This window comes from Pinus tabuliformis, chromosome 5_2 (assembly GCF_031772625.1).
Source record: "Pinus tabuliformis cultivar Carrire ecotype Pingquan chromosome 5_2, CPIR1, whole genome shotgun sequence".
NCBI lineage: Eukaryota > Viridiplantae > Streptophyta > Pinopsida > Pinales > Pinaceae > Pinus > Pinus tabuliformis.
The window spans coordinates 603,567,403-603,579,587 of NC_142306.1; positions in this window are offsets into that span (position 1 = coordinate 603,567,403).

The following is a 12,185-nucleotide window of genomic DNA, read 5'->3' on the forward strand; positions in this document are numbered from 1 at the left end:
GCATCTGTCAAGCTCCTGGTCGATTGACACACATTCCAAGCCAAGGCAACACAGTTGTTTCGAATAGGGTTGAGGGGTATATTGGTGCACAAGCAGGATATTCATCAAAGTCTTAGTGTCATCTTTGGTGTTTCTCTATTGCCAGCAGGCCAGGATAGTACCTCAGTGGAGTCACGTAGGAACACAAGCATGGCTCCATTTCTAGCGAGCCTGGTGAGTACTCCGGTGGAGTTAATTGCATCACCTCCCTGCATAGGAAGCCTTTCTCTTCTTTCACCTTATTCATTTTTTATTTTTTATTTTTCATTTTTTCAACTATGCATAACACTTATTCATTTCAGAGGCGGAAGAGGGATCCCGACTTATTGAGAGAAGAAGAGGTTTTTCTTGTAGAGAAGTAGTTTATTATATCTCTGACATGCCTATTAAGGTTTTCCCCTCACCTTACTCTAATTGACTGAGTTGACAAGGGTTAACCAAAAAAAAACAAATTGGAGAAGGTGACACTAGTTAGCGTGCAAGCGTTGTGTTTTCACCAAGGTTCACTTCGAATAATACATATTTTCCTTCAACGTATCACAAACTAAAAGTAACAAGTTCTTCATACAGAGGCAAGATGATAGATAACCAAGTAGTGGTAGTTGTACAAGCCCTCTTGTACTTCACCCCGCTCGTTTCAAGAGTCATACGTGGTTTCATGCGAAACTAACCTATGAACGAAACAAGCGAACTAACAAACAACAAAGCAAAGAAAGAGCAAAAGCAAAAGTGAAAGCAAAGAGAGTAAGCAAACAAGTAGGCAAACAAACAAACAAACAAAGCATGTAAGCAAGCAACCATGCAAGCAAACAATTGAAACCAAACAGTACTCCTACTACTACACTAACAGTGCATGGGTCTGATCACGTGAAGTGATATTTCCAATATAGCCACCGGCGCATTGGTTGACCCATGTTGGTGAAGGCTTGGTCTGCGAGCAACCCAGTTGTGTGAACCAGCAAGCAAGAAAGATATAACATGAAGACAACCACACTTTGTGTTTCAAAGTGCCCACAGGACATAGGTGAGTATAAGTGCATGACGAGCAGTCCGTGGACTTATCATAGTAATGTGTGACACTGCGTGCAACTTTGAAACATAAGCACACTCTTGATTGTGACATGCAAGAAAACGAAAGAAACAAATATAAATTGCGTCACGGATGAGTGATTGCAATGTAATATTCCTCCAATGCATGAGCGATGGGATCATGTAGTTCGAGTGGAGGAAGTGAAATCTGGGTGTTTGGTTGATATTTAGTGCAAAGTAGAGAGTGATGAGAAGCCTTGAATGTTTCAACAACCTCTTGACTGGAAGTGAAACCAACCTCAGGACATCGAGGACCTGACATAACCATCAACTCGGGCTGAAGTGCCTCGACAGTCTCGGGGGTTTCAACTTCATTGAAAGATAGATCATCGTAGACCAGTGTCTTGGATAGATTAACAATGGTTGAATCAACATCATGGCCAGATGAGGAAGTGAATAGATCACGACAACCAAGATCAGAAAATTCAGGATGTTTATCAGCATCCTCATGATTTGATGAATCAAGCAGAGGGGTAGATGAGAAGAAAAGAGGTTCACCCTTTGTGTTTTCAAGAAAGATAAATGGTAGATTGAACGGATTTTCTGAGGAAGATGTGTCCTCTCCACACTGTAATGACAGACTAACATCTGAGGTGTCCTGTGAATGATCAGAAGTAGAAACATCTGGAAATGGGTTTTCACAGGGGAAATCAGCAGTGGTAGAATCACAAGGGATGTCAGGATGAAGCGGATGAGGCGCAGCTGGAAGGGAGCCATCCTTCACCATGGATCTTCTTTAGATTCCCACACACACTCATCATGAATGATGGCATAGGTTGGCTGCATAACATGAACTCCATCGACAGCTTGATCCTCGTTCACAATAGGTGAGGAGCCCGGAATGGGAGAACACAAGACAGTACAATCCGAAGGATCAACAGAACGTGAGGGTGGAGGTCGAGGGAAAGAGTCCACGTGACAACCAACAGGATTGCAAGCCAAATCTATGGAAATCTCAAAAGCAGGTGGGGTGGGAGGATGTGATAGTTCAACAGACGTGTGTACATGATCTCCCACATCACTCCGCGGTGGTGGAGCTGTTTGATGAGGTGAAGGTGGACCGTCACTTGTGACAACGACTGTGCCTGCTCCTGATTACACATTTTCACCACTAGAGTATGAGTGGGCTTTGAATATGTGAAGAAGATACTCAAATATTCCATAAAGAGATTCCCAATCAATTTCATCTTTAGGGAATCGGTATGCAAGATTATAAAAGCGTGTGTAAAACTGATCATTAGATTCAGCGGGTGCTTTTTGTAATTTTAGAATTTCTTGATCAAGTGCTTTCAGTTAAAGTGATTGAAAGCATGGTCCATCTCTGCAACCAGATGAGCAAGAAAAAGAACATATTTTCTGAGCAGTGTGGCACACCAGTGCATTGGGTCCCCTTGAAGCGTGTAGATGAACAACGCACAACTCATGTATTCTTCAAAGAATCCATGTCTCTCGCATGAGCCTACGATTGTTGGCTTGAGGGGGCCTGATCCAGGTTTGGAGTTAATTAGCCAAACAAATCCCAACACTAATGGCCGTTTCAGCAACAGCCCGTGAAGCGCATACTGAGGTCTCACCCGAAGCAGTATGGGGGGATGCTAGAACCAAGTTTGCGCACCTTTGAGATGTCTCATGGGTCGATTTAGTCCAACTGTGAATACCTTCGCGTAGGTCGCTTCGTGCACTATCCTGACCTGCGAGGCCTTTGTGATCTGTTATAATCACCTTCGCGCAACCCTCACCAGGGGCTGAGGTGATTTTGCGCTACCCTAGCAGTGATCTGCGCTACTTCCCCAAGTTATACCATGGATCCTACTTATCTTCTTATAACAATTAGTTATCTTCACGTAAACAAATACTTTATCTTATATTCACCTTATCAACACATTCATATAAGTTCACGCATCATATAAACATTAGGAATGCAATTTATATCCGATACATTCAATGCAAAAAACAGGAAAAAGATACATAGAAATGATGTAAAACTTCTCTTTATTACTTCTCCAAAGTTACAGACTCGACTCACCCTATGCACTCAACTGCAGGGGTCCACGCACTCAGCTACAAACTACTAGGCCTCTTCGAACTCAGCTGCAGAGCCTTCTCCTACTCTATGACCCAAAGACTCGACTCTAAACTTAAGACTCAATTCTCCATCTATTAATTCCACTTCTCTTTCTTATTTACAACTTAGAGCTTAGCTCTATTTATACAATCCCATGGTCCACGGACCATGGGTAGATCTCTAAAGCTGACATTTCATTACAAAAATGAGGGCAGACAACCCTATGACTCATTTACAATGTTTGTGCTCTGCGCCCACAAAACACAGAGTCTTTACATCGGATTTGGTCAAAATATGGGCTTTAAGCCCCAAAACTTCCTTGGGGATTCTGCAGCCAAAAGGCCCCCAACATAAACATCGTGACTCACCCTCGAGTCACTCTATTGGTGTGGAGATCTTCATGTGGAGACCTCCCAACTCTGCCCAAACTGCTGCAAGATCGGCAACGCACTAAGCAGTTGCCTACTGTACCTCCTGCACGCGCTTTTCAGAGACCGTTGTCGCTAAACTGCTTCCCTATACCTGGTTATAGTCCCGCGCCTCCTTTTAGCTACATGGAGCGCTAAGACTGTGCTTCAGTTGGCTAGTCAGATAGTCGGGACACTCATGTATGGCTTCAACCGACTGCCATTTACTTTTCCTGGAAAGAGTTCTCCATTTAACTTTACCAACTGCGTCGCGACTCCGTCTGTGACCTCTTTAATAACATACGGTCCTAGCGAATGCATTTTGAATTTTCTCGAGAATTTATCAAACTTACTATCATACAGTAACACCAAATCTTTCACCTTGAAGGTGCGTAACTTAATATGTCGATCATGCCAGGCCTTTTCGTGCTGCTTTTGTACCTGTTGGTGAAAGCCAACCAAAAATCGTTCTTCCTCAAGTTCCTCCAACTGCACGAGTCTTTCCTCCAAGGCTTCGCAATCCATCATACCTATGAGCACTGTTATGCACAGACTAGGAATGGCGTATTCCATCAGCATTACAGCATACACTCCATAGACTAGCCGGAAAGGTGTTTATCCCATCAGTTTCTTACATGTCGTCCTATAAGCCCATAATACTGCAGGTATGCGCAGGTCCCAATCACTTCGCTGCGCATTGCATACTTTATTCAGTGTAGTCTCCAGTACTTTGTTAAATGCTTCTAATGTCTCGTTGGCTTGTGGGTGATACCCTGTGCTTTTCTAATGATGCACCTTAAACCCTTCTGTTAGCGCATTGATTGTCTGGTTCAAGAAATGTGTACCACGGTCTCCCATCAAGATCTTCAGACTTCCAAATCGTGTCAATACGTGTTCAAACAGAAACTTTGCGGCTGTGGCGGCTGTGCAATCTTTTACCGGCTGCGCTTCTACCCAACGAGTTAGGTACTCTGTCGCAGTGATAATATATCCCGCATCCATTTTTCCTTGAGGTTTGATAGGTCCTATGAAGTCGATTGCCCACTTTTCAGAGGGATGCAACACCATTTACGGATTCAAAGGCATCTTGTCCCTCTGCGATGGTTTATGTGTTCTTTTACATACATCACAAGCCTTGCAATGTGCTTTTGAATCTTGATGAAGGGTCAAACACCACAACCCTGCAATTGCTCTCCCTGCATAATGTCCTCCCACAGTGCCCCCATGCACGTCTGCAAGGATATGGCCTTCGCAGTATCTCATCATTGCCCATCTTATATAGGTGCCTCGTAATGACAGAGAAATCTACTGCGCACACCACTAGTTCCTTCTTCTGCTAGACATAGTACTCTTTCGGTGCAGTTCCAGTCATAAGAAAGTTGATTATATCTTCAAAATGTCCATCTGCTACATGCACAACAAAGAGCTATGCGTCAGGTAATCCTTCCTCCAGGCTAGTGGGTTTCTCTCTTCTCTCAATGAACAACAGGTGATCCGGTCCTGCATTCAATTGTCTAGGCTTCACAACAACTTCAAAATCATATTTTTGGAACAATAAAAGCCATCTACATATGCACCCCCCCAACACAGACTTATTGACCAAGTATTTCAGCGTGGAATGATCTGTATACATTTTGAAGTGTCCACCTAGCAAGTAGTGTCAATATTTCTAGAGCGCATACACCATAGCCAGTCCCTCATGTTCAGTGGTGGAATAGTTCTTTTCTACTTTAGACAATCTACGACTCACGAATGCGATAGGGTGATCCAAGCCCTATCCACCATCTTGTGTTAGTACCGCTCCCAGCGCTATACATGATGTGTCAACATGGACATGAAATTCCTTGTCCCAGTTCAAGAAGACTAGGATTGGCACAATGACCATATTTTCTTTCAATACATCCAAGATTTTCTTACAGTCATCGTTCGAGCAGAACGTGACATCTTTTTTCAATAGCTTTTCCATTGGTGTGGTGATCTGGGCATAGATTTTTATGAACTTCCTGTAGTACCCCATATGTCCCAAGGTAGCGCGCAGCTGTTTCACACTTCGCGGCGCTTCCAAATTTAGAATCACCACAATCTTCGCGAGATCTACCATCAGTCCCTGTCTGCAAACCACATGTCCCAACAGGTTCTAGAAAGGAATGAGGAATGTACACTTCTTGAGGTTGAGCGTGATTTGGTATCTTCGGAAGGTATCCAACATCAAGCATAAGCTCACTACATGGTGCTTAACCAGCCCAAATACAATCCAATCATCAAAATAAACTTCCAAGAACTTGTGAATATATTCCTTAAATGCTGCAACAACCATGCGCGAAAAGATGGTCAGCGCGTTCTTCAACCCAAATGGCATGACAATGTATTGAAAGCAGCCCCACTCAGTCATGAAGGTTGTCTTGCTCCTATCTTCGGTGTGATTTTGATCTGGTGGTACCTTGAGAACCCATCAGTGAAAGAATATGCTTCCTGCCCACCAACATTGTCCAACACCTCATCTGTGAATGGAGTTGGGAATGGATCGTGCACACAAGCGTCATTCAATTTTCTGAGATCCACACATATTCTTATTTTGTCCTTCTGCTTCTTTTCCTGCACCACCATTGGACTTACCCAATCGGATTCTTCCACTGGCTCAATGATTCCTGCTATGAGCATTTTGTCTAGTTCTACGCGGACCTTCTCCTTGTATTTCGTATTTAAGCGGTAAGGCCTCTGCTTAACTGGCTTTGCGTTGGGTTTTAATGTGATCCTCATCATTCCTAAATCTCTAATGATTCCCTTTAAATCCGTAAACTTGGTCAGGAATAAGTCCTGGTACTCACGGAGTAACTCAGCGACCTTATCCACCATCGCGTCATCCCAGTAGTTGCTGAGCATTGCAAACTTAGGTTCAACCTCCATACCAATGTTCACCTGCTTCGTTTTTACCGGTGCGGTGATGTCAGGGTTCTCAATCTATGGTCCTTGAACCTTGCGATGGCCTTCTGTTTCTGGAATGTTAATTTTCCACAGATCTTCGTCTTGTTATTTAGCACTTACATTATAACAATCCAGCACGCAGTTCAGCTGAGTAGCCCATTCAGGCTGAATCGATTCTACTTGCTCCTGTGGTATTCTAAAGATAGCTGCCTTTACCTCTGGTAGCGCTTCATGTCCCACCATCTATCCTCAAAATTGAAGGTCATCATGAACCCTTCGCATAGGATATCCCATTCACTTGTCCCATGGCCGAGCTCCGTCTCTATATACCAATTCATGGGTATAACATCTAGGGTATGGCAGAATAGGTGAACCCACTCAGGTTGTGGCTTTTCTCCATAGACCTTCGTCCATTTGGCCAGGTGTGCGCGTCGATCATCCTGTCCATCATACTTGTCTGCTAGTCTCACCTTAGGCTTCCCAAACCATGTGCGCATCCTTCTCCTACATTCGTACCAGTATTCAAAGATCCCTTTGTGTGTGCCCCACCACCTTGTGGGCGTAGCAAGTAGTACCCAATTCAAGGCCTGAAAATGATTCTTTTCCGACACCTCCCTTTTAAATCTGTCCAAGAAAGCATCTACCTCACCTAAACCATCATACGTAGGTAGATCTCTCACTTCTGTCGATACACAGTGTAGTGACCTTGTCATCATGTTACAATTAAGCGTGGTTACCTCGTGTAACTAGTTCTGCCATCGTTTTATCTCCTCATCCGAATTTGAAGTATAGGAGCTTTTGCGCTCCCATGAGATCCATCCATCCACGATCAGATTTACCCAATCTTGCTCTCGCGTAGCTATTTTGTAGATGCAGTCCAAATCATCGTCACTTTCATAATCGCACACCAACTCTATATAGCGCGATCCTTCCGCAGGGTCCAAGGGTATAACTACGTGCAAAGACTTCTTCTCAAAAATCATCTTGCGCTTCTTCAGATTAATCACCCCATTCATGTCAGTGGCCCAATCAATTCCTAAGAGCGTGGGGTAGGGATTGCTATCATCAAAAATCTCTATCACTTCAAAGTCTGCTAGCGCGCTCACTCCCTCAATATCCACAGTGATTCCTTGCAATCTCCCCATAGGTATTATCTTTTGCTGGTTCGCCATTCGTAGCTGGATAGGAGACCATTGCAGCTTAGGACTCCTCATGTGCTCCCATGTCTTCTTCGGCAGAACGTTCGCATCTAATCCTAAGTCCAGAATTACTTGGTCCATCTCATATTCTCCAATCTGCGTGGTTAGCCTCATTTCTCTCCCCATCCTAGTCTTGTGTTTTCCAATCTTCTGGACTATGCACGGTTCTCCTGGTGCGGTCCCAGCGCATCTGTTAATGAATTCCTACAATCCTTTTACAGCCTTACTGTCGTGCAGTAGCTTCATGCATGTTTCCAGGAATGTCATAAGCATAGATGGATCCATGTCTGGCTCCGGTCTATCTTTGCTTTCTGAAGTGGAGGCATCATCAAAGTTCTGATTAGCTTCCATGAAGGTTTCATTGGAGCCTTGCGAACCCAAGTACTATGTTCAGGTTGTTTGACTTTATCATCTCCCATCGCAATTCCACTTCGGAGCACAATGTTCACATTTGGGTCTTCCTCGCGTGGCTTAGACCTCATCATCTACAGGTTCTGAGTCAGGGGAGGTGGTAGCACTCCATTGCGGTGTATCCTAGCTATCAACGTAGGAAAATCTTCCGTCTCATGATCAAACAAGGTACAATACAGACATGATGGGTGCATTATATTTGTACAATCGTGAGCATAATGTCTTGGCCCTCCACAATTGTAGCATATTAGCTATCCGCGACCTCTTCCAGGTCCTCCTCCACCTCGGCCTCATTCGCGCCCCTGAAATCTGGTTTGTGCCACTCCTGCATTCGGGTCTAGGGGCCGCATTTCGGCCTGAACTCTATAGGTGGGAGTTCTATCCATCATCAGCTCATAGCTTCTACAAGTGCACTCATCATGTCTAACTGATCTACAAAAATTACAGAACAACTATTGTGAATTCTGTGTGTACTTCTGTAACAAATGGCAGTTGTTCATAGCATGGTTTCCTCCTATTTGACAAATCGCACACCACAAAGCAGGTGCTGCACTAGGTCCTTCTTGCGCTTCCGACCTTAACGACATCGGTCCTCCTCCCGCGAGGTAATTCGTGAACACAGGGCAGTGGTCCTTATCATGACCCTGACCCTTGCATTTTACGCACCACACCTCTTCATGCACTTCTGGTCGGGCTATCTTGTCCTGTTTCAGACTCTGCATCTCAAGGCACAAGTTTTTCAACTGCGCATGGATCTGCTGAACTCCCAAGTTAGGATCCTGCATCGGGGTCTCATGCAGCCTCATCGCGATCTCCAAGGCCTCTGCCTGAGTCATTAACCTCTGTTGTGACAACGCACTCCTCAAATGTGGTGTTAGCGATGCTACAAACCATTCGTGGTGTTGTCCATTCGTCAAAGTCATATTAGCTTCACAAATTGTACACTTCAGTCTCTGGTCCAACTCCCAAGGAGTCTCACTTGGTAGCATTGTGATCTCTTTGAATCCAATGATCGACTGCGCTTCTGACTTCAACCTGCTAAATTCTCTGTTTAGCGCAATTTGGATATTGGTGATTCCACATTTTGATTGTCATTAGAATGCTTAATATACCAGGTCAGCGTGCGATTCTACAGAGTGCTAACCAGCGTCACTTTCTTCATATTATTATTTGTAACTCCCTGCGCTTCCCATACAGCTCTTATCATGAACTAAAATTGGTTCGGATCTTCATTTCCTACTCCCTTGAACACATGCAACTTTATCGTGCTTTCCATATTGACTCGCGGTGGTGGCGGAGGTGGTACGGGAGAAGATGGAGGTGAAGGCGGTGAAATTGGTGGCGGTGTGGGTGGGGGTGATATGTGCGGAATCCTTTACCTTATCAAATGTATCACACTTCGCAGTGAGACCTTCGCGAGCTCTTCCTTGTCCCCTCGTGGAGGTGAAATCAAAGGGCTATTCTTTGGTCCCTTACTTCCTTCGTTTTTGTATGTTTTTCTGCTTCGCGTGGCTCTGCACATCAAGGTAATTACATAACCCTCTTTTCATACAATAGCATTTTAATCCAAGTATTCAGGGACTTTATGTACTTACCTCGCGGTCCTTTGAGAAAGCGTCACTCCACTATAGCTGGCTGAAGTATCTACCACGAACTCAGTAATGAATCCTCCTATAATCCAATCGAGCTAGTGATCAACAACGCACACAATCTTATCCTTTGATGCTTCCAATTTGTGCACCAACTCTGGGGTCCACACAATAGGATTGTCGAGTTTCCACCTTCCTTGGCTATCTGCTAGCTTCGCGATCCACTCGTACAACTCAGTAGGGAAAGATGTGAAAAATATTTCATGGATCTCTGTGTACAAGTAGTAGTCTAACTACTCTTCTTTTGTCAGTCGTGGGTTCCTGTTCTCCTGTGTAGCGAACTTGTGAATTCTTCTGTGCAACCAACCTTCAATTTCCTTCTTAGTTGGATTCCAATGATACGACATCAAACATCTCTATGCAGATTCTGGTCCCAGCAACAGAACCATTTGTTGGCTTGAGGGGGTCTAACCCAGGTTCAGAGTTAATTAGCCAAACAAATCCCTACACTACTGGCCCTTTCGGCAATAGCCCGTGGAGCGCGGACTGAGGTCTCACTCGAAGCAGTATGGGGGGATGCTGGAACCAAGTTTCCACACCCTTGAGATGTCTTAGGGGTCGGTTTAGTCCAACTGTGAATACCTTTGCGCAGGTCGCTTCGCGCACTATCTTGACCTGTGAGGCCTTCGCAATCTGTTATAATCACCTTCACGCAGCCCTCACCAGGGGCTGAGGTGATTTCACGCTGCCCTAGCAGCGATCTGTGCTACTTCCCCAAGTTATACCGCGGATCTTACTTATCTTCTTATAACAGTTAGTTATCTTCACGTAAACAGATACTTTATCTTATATTCACTTTATCAACACATTCATATAAGTTCACACATCCTATAAACACTAGAAATGCAATTTATATCTGATACATTCAATGCACAAAATAGGAAAAAGGTACACAAGAATGATGTAAAACTTCTCTTTATTACTTCTCCAAAGGTTACAGACTCGACTCGCCCTGTGCACTCAACTGCAGGGGTTCGCGCACTCAGCTACAGACTACTAGGCCTTTGCGCACTCAGCTACAGGGCCTTCTCCTACTTTATGACCCAAAGACTCGACTCTACACTTAAGACTCAATTCTCCATCTATTACTTCTACTTCTCTTTCTTATTTACAACTTAGAGCCTCGCTCTATTTATACAATCCCATGGTCCGCAGACCATGGGTAGATCTCTAAAGCCGACATTGCATTACAAAAATGAGGGCGGACAACCCTATGACTCATTTACAATCTTCGCACTCTGCACCTACAAAACAAGGAGTCTTTACATTGGATTTGGTCAAAATCTAGGCTTTAAGACCCAAAACTTCCCTTGGGGGATCCTGCACCCAACACAAATGTTTTATGAGACAAGTTATCCGAGAGCTTTTCCGAGATGATAAAATCGTTTCCATAAGACATACACTCCAGAAGAGAAACTCGCTAGTTAGTCATGATAGATGTGTAGAGATTCAAAACATATGTGAGGACTCAGCTTGTCATCTGGTCCTCCTTCTAGCACCAAAATGTTGACAGTGCTGGAACCACCAACATGTCAAGGGGATATCCTCGGTAAGAAGTCCCAATTAAACCTCAGACCGTTTGATGTAGGAGTCCAAGCAGTGGGTCGTATAGCAATGCCTTGACCACGATTTCACACAAAGGCAAGTAAGATAACTCTGTGAGTAGCAAGGGTGTGACTGTTGCGGTGAGTCAAGGAAGGTGCATGAGAGGTTCTAACACATGTGAGTTGAGATGAGTGCACCCCTTGGAAACTTGTAACAATACTCGGATGGGAAGGGAACACACGAGCGAAGATGCATCACAAGATGGAAAGTGAGTCAGCTGGAAATCCAAAGTGATTGTTAAACCAATCAACACATTTCAAAAGGATTCATACATGATCATACAGAACAGTCCATACATGCATGCGTAAGAAAGCAAATACATGTGCCATTTAGAGTAAACAAGACAGCTGGAACACAAATACAACATATGCATGAAACGTGTTGGCTCTTATTATATAAAGAAGTGTAAGTTCCAGTCATTCAATACATCCATGTACACCCACTAGCCCCAACAGTGAAATGTTACAGCCACATCTGCCTGCTCCTCCAAAGAGATGTACTAGCTTCATGCAATGGAGAAGCCAAGGCGCATTACAATACTGTCAAATCTCTCTCCAAGAAAGTCTTATCGGAAGCTTGGCTGACCAAAAGCCTTTACAATGAGTTATGAGTTTCTATTTATAGCAAAGGGTGGGGTTACCCTTGACATTCCCCTTTGTGACAGTTCATCTACCCTCATGACTCTTCATCTACTCTATGATTGTTACATCCAACTATTGACACTTGAACTTCCAATTGACATGACGTTACATTACAATGCACATGTGCTCATGTGAGACAAAATGGCTTGAGCAAG